Source organism: Ictidomys tridecemlineatus, chromosome 15 (genome assembly GCF_052094955.1).
Source record: "Ictidomys tridecemlineatus isolate mIctTri1 chromosome 15, mIctTri1.hap1, whole genome shotgun sequence".
In the NCBI taxonomy this organism is placed as follows: Eukaryota; Metazoa; Chordata; class Mammalia; order Rodentia; family Sciuridae; genus Ictidomys; species Ictidomys tridecemlineatus.
This window is the reverse complement of record NC_135491.1, coordinates 48,260,656-48,273,043: the sequence shown is the minus strand read 5'-3', so window position 1 is coordinate 48,273,043 and position 12,388 is coordinate 48,260,656. Positions and strand designations below refer to the sequence as shown.

At 38.2% G+C, this 12,388-nt stretch overlaps 1 protein-coding gene across 2 annotated transcripts in view; it reads right to left on the bottom strand.

The window, feature by feature from the left end:
- The window catches only part of Ap1g1 (adaptor related protein complex 1 subunit gamma 1), an 80,107-nt gene extending 70,449 nt beyond the window's left edge, over positions 1-9,658 (bottom strand). The window contains exon 1 of one of the 2 annotated variants that reach the window (XM_005318394.4): positions 9,349-9,658. The gene's annotated coding sequence lies outside the window, so the exon portion shown is untranslated. Of the gene's footprint in view, positions 1-8,666; positions 8,689-9,348 lie in introns of those variants that run through there. The other variant, XM_078032617.1, reaches the window with a different exon arrangement.
- Between the last annotated feature and the right edge of the window lie 2,730 nt (positions 9,659-12,388).

Sequence of the window (12,388 nt, the reverse complement as noted above, 5' to 3'; positions counted from 1 at the left end):
AAGTTATATTAACAACAGTTATCAAAATAAAATACCTAGAAAAATTTAGTAAGAAGGAATTATACAAAGAAAATTATGAAATATATAAAACATGTATTGAAAGTCTTTGAAGACACCCCCATAAAAAGAAAAATTATCTTCGTTAACCTCCAAAAATTAATGTATAAATACAGCATAATCACAAACAGTGAGCTTTGAGATTTTCAGAACTCAAAAACATTATTTTCAAACAATATGTATACAAGAATGAATACTTAAGAATAGTCAAAAATGAAAAACTACAGTGATAGTTTTTTTGGGGGGAGCTGGGGTTTTTTTTTGGGGGGGGGGTATTTGGTTGGTTGGTTTTTTCAGTACTGAACCCACGGGTTTTCTACACTCAGCTACATCCCCACCCTTTTTTATTTTGAGATAGGGTCTCACTAAGCTGCCCAAACTAGCCTTGAGTTTACAATTCTCCAGCTTTAGCCTCCCAAAATGCTGAGATTACAGATGAGCCCACAGCGCCTGGCTTGATGGGAGCTTTTCTTAACAAAAAGTAACTTTCTACAAATTTATTATATCAAAACAAGGACTGAGGGGCTGGGATTGTGGCTCAGCAGTAGAGCGCTCTCCTAGCACGGGCAGGACTCAGGTTCAATCCTCAGCACCACATTAAAAATAAAGGCATTGTATTGTGTCCATCTACACCTAAAAAATAAATAAATATTTTTTAAAAAATAACAAGGACTGGGGATGTTGCTCAGAGGTAGTGCATTTGCCTCACATGCAAGAGACCCTGGTTCCATCCCCAACATCATAAAAATAAATAAACAAATAAATAATAATTTTAAAATTATTTTAAAACAGTAAAACAAGGGTACAAGATGAGAAAAACAAAACTACTAAAAAGAACAAACATACATGGAAACACAGCATATAACAAGTGGCATTTAATTCACTGAGGAGAATGGTTTGTTTATTAGTCTTGGCATAGCAGCCTGTCTATATAAAGCTAAATCATGTAAGAGCCTCCTTGCCTCATACCATGTAAATGTTAACTCCTGATGAATAAATATACTGTTTATTTTTTTAAACCCCATGGTTAAAAAGAATATTTAAGGCAACATTTGTATATTCTTGGTATGGAAGATCTCTCTAAGTAGCATAGTTTCAGAAGTCATAAAGGAAAAGAGGGGTATATATGACTACTTTAAAACATCTAATACAAGATCAAAAGAAAAATGAAAGACAATACAGTTATACTCTGTGGGAGACCAACCTTGCATGTGACTGGGTCACACTTCCCAGCTGGGTGCTGAGGCACTCAGTCACAGAAAGGTGGTAGAGCTTTCCCCACCCTTCTTAGGTTCGAGGATAGGTGTCTCATGCATGGGTGTGTCTTGCTACAGCCCCATGGGTGAAGCTATGCTCACCTGTTCCTTTGTAATATAACTTGCCCTGTTTAGGATAGAATCTTCCATGGAAGTGCCTTGTATGTGTCCCCTCCTCTTACTGTGCCCTTGGGTGTGGCCTACCCAGGTGTACATCCTGGCCTGACCAGATCTGGGCTCTGACAGCAAGTGGACAGCACCCAGGTGTCCGTCAACCTGCTGACAGTGGACATCATGAAGATAGACTCAGCCCCCTGAAACCTGACCCCTTGCCTCATTTGAATAGCTTCTCCTCAATAAAAGGGGTCAGCGCGTGCTCTTACTCTCTCTCTTCCTGCGGACCCTTAAGGTCAGAGGAGCCATCACTGCAACCCCAAAGAAAAAGGTATTTGTGTCTCTTGTGTGGTTATTTTGTGCAGCCCAGTTAGCCCAGTTCAACTGAGTAACCCCTGAGCTTTTTAGTCGAGAGAACTGAATCCCGGCAATACTCCATTTTTGTATGATGGGTCAAAATGCATTCTACTGTAATATATAACTAATTAGAACAAATTTTAAAAGATAATACATATGCCATATGACAATATTCCATAAGGTGCTCCACAGAGATAAAAGGAAAAAAAAAGACAGTGGAAGTGGAGCATGCAATGGGGAGACTGAGCCAGGAGGACTGCAAGCTCAAGCAAATCACAAATAGAAGCTCAAGGAGAGCCTTTTTATTTAATCTGAGAGGAAGACCTTGTCTCAAATTAAATAAAAAGGCCTGGGGATACAGTTCAGTGGTTAAGGGCCCCTCGGTTTAACCCTCAGTACCCTCCACAAAAAGAAACAGAAATAACTTCAAAAAGAAATGAACCAAGGACCTAAACAGACAATTCTCAATAAAGAAAATCCAAATAGCCAATAAGCATATCAAAAGAGGCTAGCCCCAGTAAAACTGAAATTAAGACAAAACTGAGGGGCTGGGGCTGTAGCTCAGTGGTAGAGCGCTTGCCTAGCTTGTGTGAGACACTGGGTTCACTCCTCAGCACCACATAAAAATAAACAAAATAAAAACATTCTGTGCATCTACAATTTAAAAAAAAAAAAAGACAAAACTGAAGCAACATTTGTCATCTAGCAGACTAGTAAAAATTAAATCAAGTATTTACATGTAGTGGTGTGATGATACAGAGAACTCAATGCTAGTAAAGGTGGAAATTATGACAATCTATTTCAAGAATCATCTGAAAATAATACATTAAAAATATATTTCTGTTAATCCTGAAATCCCACTTTGTAGATTCTAGTCTGTAGAAATGAAAGTATCAACAAATAAGGTAACATGCATGAGTATATTTATTGAAGCACTATGTACAGTGACATAAATCTGAAAACAATCTAAATGTCCACAGGAAAATAGTTGAACAAGTTATGGTACATCCATGCTATAAATCATATTAGGACAGTTTAACATATCAAGGTAGAATTATATTAGGGCTGGGGATGTGGTGTGGCTCAAGCGGTAGCGCACTCGCCTGGCATGCGTGCGGCCCGGGTTCGATCCTCAGCACCACATACAAACAAAGATGTTGTGTCCGCCAAAAACTAAAAAATAAATATTAAAAAATTCTCTAAAAAAAAAAAGGTAGAATTATATTTACTGACCATAACACATCAAGAAAGGTTTGGTATACAGTAATATAATTTGATCTCTCTTTTGTAAAAAATAATTCCTATATACACACATTTATATTAGTACAGAATATACTGCAATATATCATGGAGAGAAACACTGAAGGATGCCCATGATCTGGGTAAATTGGTTTAAGAGCAATAATGAAAATGATTGAAGGAAATTAATAAAATCTTCAGGTGTTTTTTTTTTACTTATTACAATGAACAATTACAATTATTATATTATTTTATAGATTTAAAAAATGAAGCCTGACACAGTGGCACACACCTGTGAATCTCAGCAGCTCAGGAGACTGAAGCAGGAAGATCACAAGTACAAAGCCAGCTTTGGCAACTTAGCAAGGCCTTAAGCAACTCTATGAGACCCTATCTTTAAATTAAACATAAAAAAGGGTTAGGGATGTGGTTCCGTGGTTAAGTGCCCCTGGGTTAAATCCCTGGTACCAAAAAATAAACAAAAGATGAATTTAAAAATTGTTTTAAATATCAGAATGATAAAAATAAATTATTCAAACATAAGAAGGGTACTCAGTAACAAATCACTCAAGTACCATTGTAGGTATTATTAGTTTCCTCAGCATAATGAATTACATAATATATATTCAAAGATAATGGAAAAAACAGATTTCTTATAAGCCACCTGAAGCTTTCACTGAGCGAATCACAAATAGAAAAGATTAACATCTATTTATACCCTAAAATTTTCAAAACTAAGAAGATAAACCAGGCGCATGCCTGTAATCTCAGCGGCTCAGGAGGTTGAGGCAGGAGTATCACAGGTTCAAAACCAGCACTATTGGGGCTGAGGTGGTGGCTCAGTGATAGAGCGCTCGACTACATGTGCGAGACCGTGGGTTTGATCCTCAGCACTATGTAAAAAATAAAATATAGATGTTGTGTTCACCAAAAACTAAAATTATATATATATATACACACATATATATACATATATAAACTGCATTAGCAAAAGTGAGGCACTAAGCAACTTAGTGAGACCTTTAAATAAAATAGGGCTGGGGATGTGGCTCAGTGGTCAAATGCCCCTGAGTTCAATCCCCAGTACCCCCCACCCAAAAAAAGAAATATTTTCTATACCAAAAAACAAACTTAACTGACATCAACTCTACGAGCCATTCGCAAATGACCTGCAGTTGATTCTCATAACTCAATCAGGAACCTGACTGCTTGAGACTCTACCATGGACCAATTACTATCTGTCAGAGTACCTGAACAATTTTTCCACATTATTTTCACTTATCTATTCTGCCAGGTGACCCCTAAGTGTCAGGCACTGTGCAGCGTATAGGAATACCATAAATTTGACAGTTCTAGTTCTTTAGAAGCTGGTGGGGAAAAAAAAGAACAGACAATTCAAATAGTACTTAAAAACTGCTCCGCCCCTTTGCCAGGGTTGCCTGGAGAAAAAAGTACTACACTCCTGTACCCAGAGGGTAGAGAGGAAAAGAAAAATACAAAGATAAGCATTCCAGGTATAGGCAGAACATGAACAATGAGAATGAAAGAATAATCAAGGAATAGCAAAAAGTTCAGTGTGTGTAAATAAAAATAATATAACCAAATGTTAGTAAAATCAAAGTGCAAGCTACTTCCTCATTCTACTTTCTTAAATAATCACCACCACGTATTAAGCTTTCACCATGGAAGAGGTTTCTAAGCACAATTCAAAACTCAAACTCTCACTAGTGGGGAAAAAAATACATTTTTTTGGAGGGGTGGGGGCTTATCAGGGATTGAACCAAGGAGCACTTAACCATTAAGCCACATCCCTGCCTCTTTGTATTTTGAGAGAGGGTCTCACTACGTTGCTAAGATTGAACTGGAATGAGATTGCTTCAGCCTTCGGAGTCACTGAAATTACGTGTATGCACCCCCATGCTCAGCAAAATATGCACTTAAAAATCACATATATTGGGTACTACTAGAAAAAAATAATTCTTACAATAAAGTTCTTTCCCTTCAACAACCATATCAAAACCTAATATTTACAAAGATTCAATTAACTCTACACAGTGTACCTAATTATTTTCAGTTAGTTTTCCCCCAACCAATCATCTCAAACCAGTATTTTTATCATATTTTAAAACAACTTTGGAGTTGTGGCTCGGTGGTAGAGTGCTCGCCTAGCTTGTGTGAGGCCCTGGGTTCGATCCTCAGCGCCACGTATAAATAAAGATATTGTGTGCAACTAAAACTAAAAAATAAATAAATATTTTTAAACATGTAGGAAGAAATCAAATCTTTCACACAGATTTTTTTAAAGTAATTTAAAAAATAGCTTCTCTTTCTTTTCTTCCTCTTGAAACTGCACAATTTCTCAAGTGAGATTTAGGAAATAGCTTCACTAACCTGAGTTGTAAAAGCACTAATGAAGCTTTGTTTGTTGTACAGTCATTTACAAAAATTAGCTCTTAAAACAAATTAATGTATATAATATATTCATTATATACAAACATTGTATAAAGAAGAGGGCAAAAAGTGATTTCACAGTTCCAAAGATCTCAGATCACATCTTTCTCAAATTTGCTTCTCCCAGAAATCCACAACATTAACCTTGAAACCTGACTAGCTGAAAAGCCTGAGCACAGTACTGATGCCCAGAACTACAGGAGTACAAAAAGATATAACAAAGCAAAGCAAACACCTGGCATGTTGCACGGAGACTACTGTGCCAATAACAATAAAGAAAAGGGGTAAAAACTACTTGTCTTTAAGATATCTTTAATTATTCAGTGTACAAGGATCACATATATTTTCTCCATCTTTTAAAACACTATGATTTTTCCTTTCTAAGTCTATTTTTCATTAACATTTATAACACTAATTTTATTTATCCAATGGTCTGAATTAAAAAACAAAGGCAAAACTTCCAAGTACTTAATGAAAAAGCATTTTTCATTTCAATCATCTTAACCTAAACCTTGCCCTTTTATACTAAAGTGTTAGCTAATGTTGACTCAACAAGTTTATGAGCTGATTCCCCCCAACACCCACTTCTGGACCCTTCAAACTTTGACAGGTTTGTTCTAGTAACCAGAACTCATACCAAATTAAGTGTTTTGTGTTACTCCTTCAGTGAAGAAAATAAATTCACATTTTCAAAGTAGAAATGAAGGCTTTTTCTTTTCCTGACTTCAGTCAAATAAAATTTATACACAAAAAGATACCTGGAAAAATCCTAATACATTTTTAAAAAGATAATGATTTTCAAAACTTATAAACCATGAAACATAAGATTATATAAATCAATATTTTCTCTTGATTTTAAAATTCCTTGCTACTTTATAAATATTATCCTGCATAAGAAAATGAATGAGATGAAAGAAAACCAAAATCAAGAGCTGAAAATTCATAAAGCAGTGAAAAATTAAATTACAAACACCTAAAACAGCTAAACAAGTTTCTGATATCTGAGGAAAACTAATATTTTTAGATTTTTCTAAGCTAAATCTAAAGAAAAGAGTTGTAAAGTTTTGATATTAAATCCTGCTGTATACACAAATTTTAAACATCCCCATCAAATGCAAATAAAGGGATTAAGCACTGGGACAATCCATTTTGATATGTGGACTCCTAAGTCAATTTTCTTAATTAAAAATAATCCTTTGAGGGGCTGGGGTCATAGCTCAGTGGTAAAGAACTTGCGTAACATGTGTGAGGCACTGGGTTCAATTCTCAGCACCACACATAAATAAATAAAAGTCCATCAACAACTAAAAATATATATATTTAAAAATAATAATAATAAAAATCCTTTGAGCCAGGTGCAGTCACCTGTAATCCCAGCAGCTCAGGAGGCTGAGGGAAGAGTATAACAGGTTCAAAGCCAGCCTCAGCAAAAGCAAGCCTCTAAGCAACTCATAAGACCCTATCTCTAAATAAAATACAAAATAGGGCTAGGGATGTGGTTCAATGATCGAGTGCCGCTGAGTTCAATCCCAGGTACAAATAAACATATCCTTTGAAAACATTCAACTTGTTAAAATTGCATAGTTTTTATGATTCATTAAACTTGGGGTTTGGTTTTGTTTGCCTATCACTGACTTTGAAAACTCCTTTTTAAAAATTAATGGGCTGGGGCTCAGCAGTTGCACACCTGTCTGGCATGTGTGAAGCACTGGGTTCGATTCTCAGCACTGCATATGAATAAATAAAATAAAGTCTATCAACAACTAAAAAAAAAAATAATTAACACTCCAATGAAATATTACCAAGGCATCACTGGCAATTGTGTACTTTACAGTTTCACTTTGAAATTCACCATCATATGCACAATTGCTGTGAGTAAAACAGATAGGATCAAGAAAAGTAAGTGCTCCCAAAAGAAAATGAATGGAAGTCTCCTGAACACTAATTTTAATTGTACATGCAATTCCCAACAAATTTAGACAAAGTTAGACATCCACATGAGCTGATCAATCAATAATGCACTAAACAGAACTCTGCTATTAATTTGTTAAGGCAAAAAGATACTTTCTCAAAGTAAACTTCAAAGTTTATTTTAAATTCTAGTACGAATGGCTTTTAAATTCTAGTACATTATTCTATAACATGAACTGAGTTAAATAACCACCTGACAGCTCTTACAATACCTTGTTTGAAAAGTGTTATTCAGAACATTTCATTAGTACTAGAAGGAAATAGTAAATGAGTGAGTAGTCCATAAGTACTCAGGATTTGACGGTTCTTTTAAAGCAAAAGGGAAAACTGCAGATTCAGAGTTAATACACTGGCAATAGTCACTAGTATCTAATAATAATATACATATTTGAAGGCTCGCTTAAACAGATACCAAAAACACGAAATATTTATGCTGAAAATATTCCGCCTACCGAGACATCATATGACCTGTAAAGGGATTATCTATACTCTCACTTTATAAGAATAATGAAAATTATTAGAAGATTTTACTCAGTTTTCGTTACAAATTTAAATTGCAATAGTCACCTCGCTGTGATCTCTAATAAGCGGTAAAAATTCAGGCTGAGATGAAATACAGGTGATTCAATCACATTCACCTAACCTGAAATGTAGGAAATAATCAGTCGATTATTGTGAAATGCTTTTTATTCAACCATGCTAGACTGCAAACATACTTTAAGAACACAATAAAAGTGATGGGATTATGGGTACCTTGAGGAGTCATATTTTCCGAACCAAAAGTTAAGGTGTATATAATCTGACAAGTACTACGGAGAATAGTGGAAATGAATTACTTGAAATGTAACCACCCCACGAAAAACCAATACATGACGTCAATACGTGTATTTTTTAGAATCGGTCAGCCAAGACCATTACTGTACAAACATCTGAAAATTAAGACCACTAAGAAATTACTCAGTCCTCTCGTCTATTAACTAATCCCTACAGTAACCCCAAAAAAAGTTACTATTTACGTCAGATTAATATTCTTCACAACTTCCAAACTCAGGGATACACGCCGAACATATAAAACTATCAATTAGTACGAAAAAGCTTAGTTTTTCAGAAGAGAAAACATTTGACAGCTCCTTTCCCCCAAAAGCCATGTAATCTGCTTTATAACCATTACTGCCCAAGTACACTGGAGCGAGCGGGACCTCACAGGGAAGCGTAACCAACCTGACTCTCTCAGGCAATCGGGAAGATCGGGAGAGTCAGTGGAAACTGACGTCCGCAGGACGAGGAGTTTGAGAGAAGGGTGAAGAGCGTAGTCGCAGGGGAGTTGGGGTTTTTTGTTTTGTTTTGTTTTTTTTGTTTTAAGGCGGTAAACTGGGGAAGAAGTTAGTGGAAAGGATAGAGGGAGACGAAGCCGAGGTCCGGCTCCGAGAGGACGGCGTAGCACCGACAGACCGCGATTAACTCAGCATGGGGCAAAGCCGAGAGTTCCGAGACCTGACCTGAACACCAGCTACAAGAACGCTGATACGTGGCTGCGAGAGGACACGCGGGGGTGGGGCCAGCCCCGCTAATTCCTGGGCTCCCTGAATAAGCTTTCAGAGGAGGATCGCAGCCTGAGAAAGTCAATGAGTTCAAGGAGGCCTGCCCTGGCCCGGCAACGCCACAGCAAGGAACGCAGCTGCGCGCGGAACCTCCGGGTCTGAGGCCTCGGGGTCGGCCCTGAGGAAGTCGGAGCAACCCCTGGAGCTCCCGGCCCCTCCTGGCCCAACCTCTGTCCTCTCTTATCACCCCCCACAGGCTGGGACCGGACCCCTGGGACTGACAGGAAGCTTCCGGCCATACGCCCGCGACAGCGGCAGGGCAAAAGAAACAATACGCTCTTAGCGCCGCGAGTGACACTCACCGGCCCGAAACCTCGAATGAAACCAGCAGCTTCGGGGGCGGCGGCAGCAGTGGCAGCAGGAACCGAACATCCAAAATGGCGGCTCCCTCGGCCTCACCACCGCTACTGCAGGCGGAGGGATTCTTAGGAGGAAGGGGGTTTTTAACTAACTTCCCACACTACCTCAATAACTTCGGTCCCTATCTCTCTCTCCTTGTCAATCCTGCGCCCTCTGACTGCAACTCCTCGGGCTTCCCCCCTCGGATTACCCAAGAACTCGGACCCCGCCGAGGACTATTTGCCAACGAGGAGGCGACTGCTCCTGGCAGAGCGACGCAAAGCGTAGCAAGGGTCGGGGCTGTCACTGATGACGCTAGACGCGGCTGCCGAGTCACCGCTGAGATGAGTCTGAGCAAGAAAAATCCGGACTACCCCGGGGACGACGCACTTTGGTTCCGCTTGGAGCGGGAGGGCGGGCGGACTGACGGGCGGGCTAACCAGGAAGTGGTGTGCCACCTGAAAGGGGCGGTGCTAGGCAGAGAAGCTAAGGTTGTGGGAGAGAAGCAGGTGGGGACCAAACGCTTAGCCAGGCTGAGCAAGAGAATCCCAAAGTCGTTCCTGTCACCTTTAAGATCTCAGCTTTCTCTTTAACTTCAAAAACATGCTTCAAAGTCCTCTTGGATTCTATGGTTTTATGGTATCTTTGCAATGAACTTTATGAAAAAAAAAAATTAGATGACAAAGCAGGAGAATAGAGTCCAGGCCTAGTCCTGCCCCTCTTGCTTTGGACAAATCTCTTAAAGTCTCCAAGTCCTGAATTTTCTAGTATGTAAAAAGAGAAGATTTGGACTAATAATAGCTAAAAACTCTTTCAGAATGGGCCTTCTATGACTCCATGAATTAATGACCTGGGCCAAAGAAAATTTGACTAGACAGTTCCTGGCTTGAAAAATAATTACTAACATGTGACAGAGTCTTTTTCATGTGAATGTAAAGAGGTCCTTGAGATCTTGGTACATTTAAAGGTGACCGATCTAGACTAAAATCCTTTAGATTGCCAACGAAGTACTCCCAAAAGTAAATGAAACAAAGCACCAGACTGGATTCCAAAAAGAACCATATTAATTGCAAATCCCAAATTTAAGACCTGAGTGTCATAAACAGGAAGTTGCACCTTCTTCCTTAGGCAATTGCAGGGATTTCAAAACACTTTACAAAAATTGAACTGGGTGTGCTCAGCTGTATAGTTTTGTCCTTGAACTTCCACGGCATGCCAAAAGACTGGAAAGAAAGGAAGCCAAGGGTATAAAAGGATTTATCAATTTTTATTATTAAATGTTGATAACACATTGTTCATAAAGCACCTTCATATGTATAATCTAATTTAACCCTCTGGACAACCTCCTGAGACTGTAAATAATTCAGTTTTTTTAAAAATATTTTTTAGGGGCTGGGGATGTGGCTCAAGCGGTAGCGCGCTCACCTAGCATGCGTGCGGCCCGGGTTCGATCCTCAGCAGCACCACATACCAACAAAGATGTTGTGTCCGCCGAGAACTAAGAAAAACTAAATAAATGTTAAAATTCTCTCTCTCTCTCTCTCTCTGTCCCCCTCTCTCTCACTCACTCTTAAAAAAAAAAAAAAAAAGAAATTAAAAATATTTTTTAGATGTACTTTTATTTTGTTTATTTATGTGCAGTGCTGGGAATCAAACCCAGTGCCGTGCCTCACACATGCTAGGCAAGTGCTCTACCACTGAGCCATAACCCTGGCCCAATAATTCAGTTTTATTTATTTTTTAAATATCTTTTTTAATTGTAGATGGATACACTACGTTTTTTTTATTTTTATGTGGTGCTGTGAATTGAACCCAGTGCCTCACACTTGCTAGGCAAGCGCTCTACCACTGAGTTACAGCATCAGCACATAATTTAGTTTTATAAATAAGGAGATAGAGACTCAGAGAAACTGTGACTTGCTAAAAGTTTCCTTCCCCCACTAGATTTCTGCTATATATCGCCATCTTACATTTTAGAAAATTGTACCCACCAAAACGACAAACACAAACACAAGGGCAAAATCAACCTAGGGCAAATGGATTGAAAAGAGTAATACTTATAGATTCAGACCCTCCTATCCCTCTGCTACACATCAGTAAAGTGTAGCTCTAGATCACATGGTTAGTAAATAGAATAACACTAAAATATCATAAGGATGACAAAATGTGGGTTCCCTTGAGCTGTAGCTATGCATGGAACACATGCCAAATTCAGTTTGAGATTTCCATAAAAGAATAGAGGTTGCAAAGCAGAGTTAGTAAGTATTCCATTTGGAATATCACAAAAATTGTTTAGAGGCCAAAATAAAGTGTTTACCATTAAAAACCAAAAAGAAAAGAAAACCTGTCTTCTTAAGAAGAGCTCTGCTAGGCTCAGTAGTGCACACCTGTAATCCCAGCCACTCAGGAAGCTGAAGTAGGATTGCAAATTCAAAGTCGGCCTCAGCCATTTAGTAAGGCTCTAAGCAGACCCTGTTTCAAAATGAAAATAAAATGCTCTGGGCAAATGGAATATTATTCACCTTTAAAGAACAGTGAAATTATGGCATTTGCCAGTAAATGGATGGAGTTGGAGAATATCATGCTAAATGAAATAAGCCAATCCCCCCAAAAAAACAAAGGCTAAATATTTTCTTTAATATGTGGATGCTAATTCACAACAATGCGGGGTACACAAGAGAAGAATAGCGCTACCTTAGATTAGGTAGAGAGAAGTGAAGGGAGGCGAGGGGAGTGGATATGGGGATAGGAATGATAGTAGAATAAAACACACAAAAAATTATTACTTTATGTATATATGTGACTACATGACCAATGTGATTCTGCAACATGTACACTCAGAAAAATGAGAAATTAAATCCCATCTATGTATGATATATCAAAGTGCATAAATGCATTCTACTGTCATGTGTAACTAATTTTTTTTTTGAATTTTTAATATTTATTTTTTTTAGTTCTCGGCGGACACAACATCTTTGTTGGTATGTGGTGCTGGGGATCGAA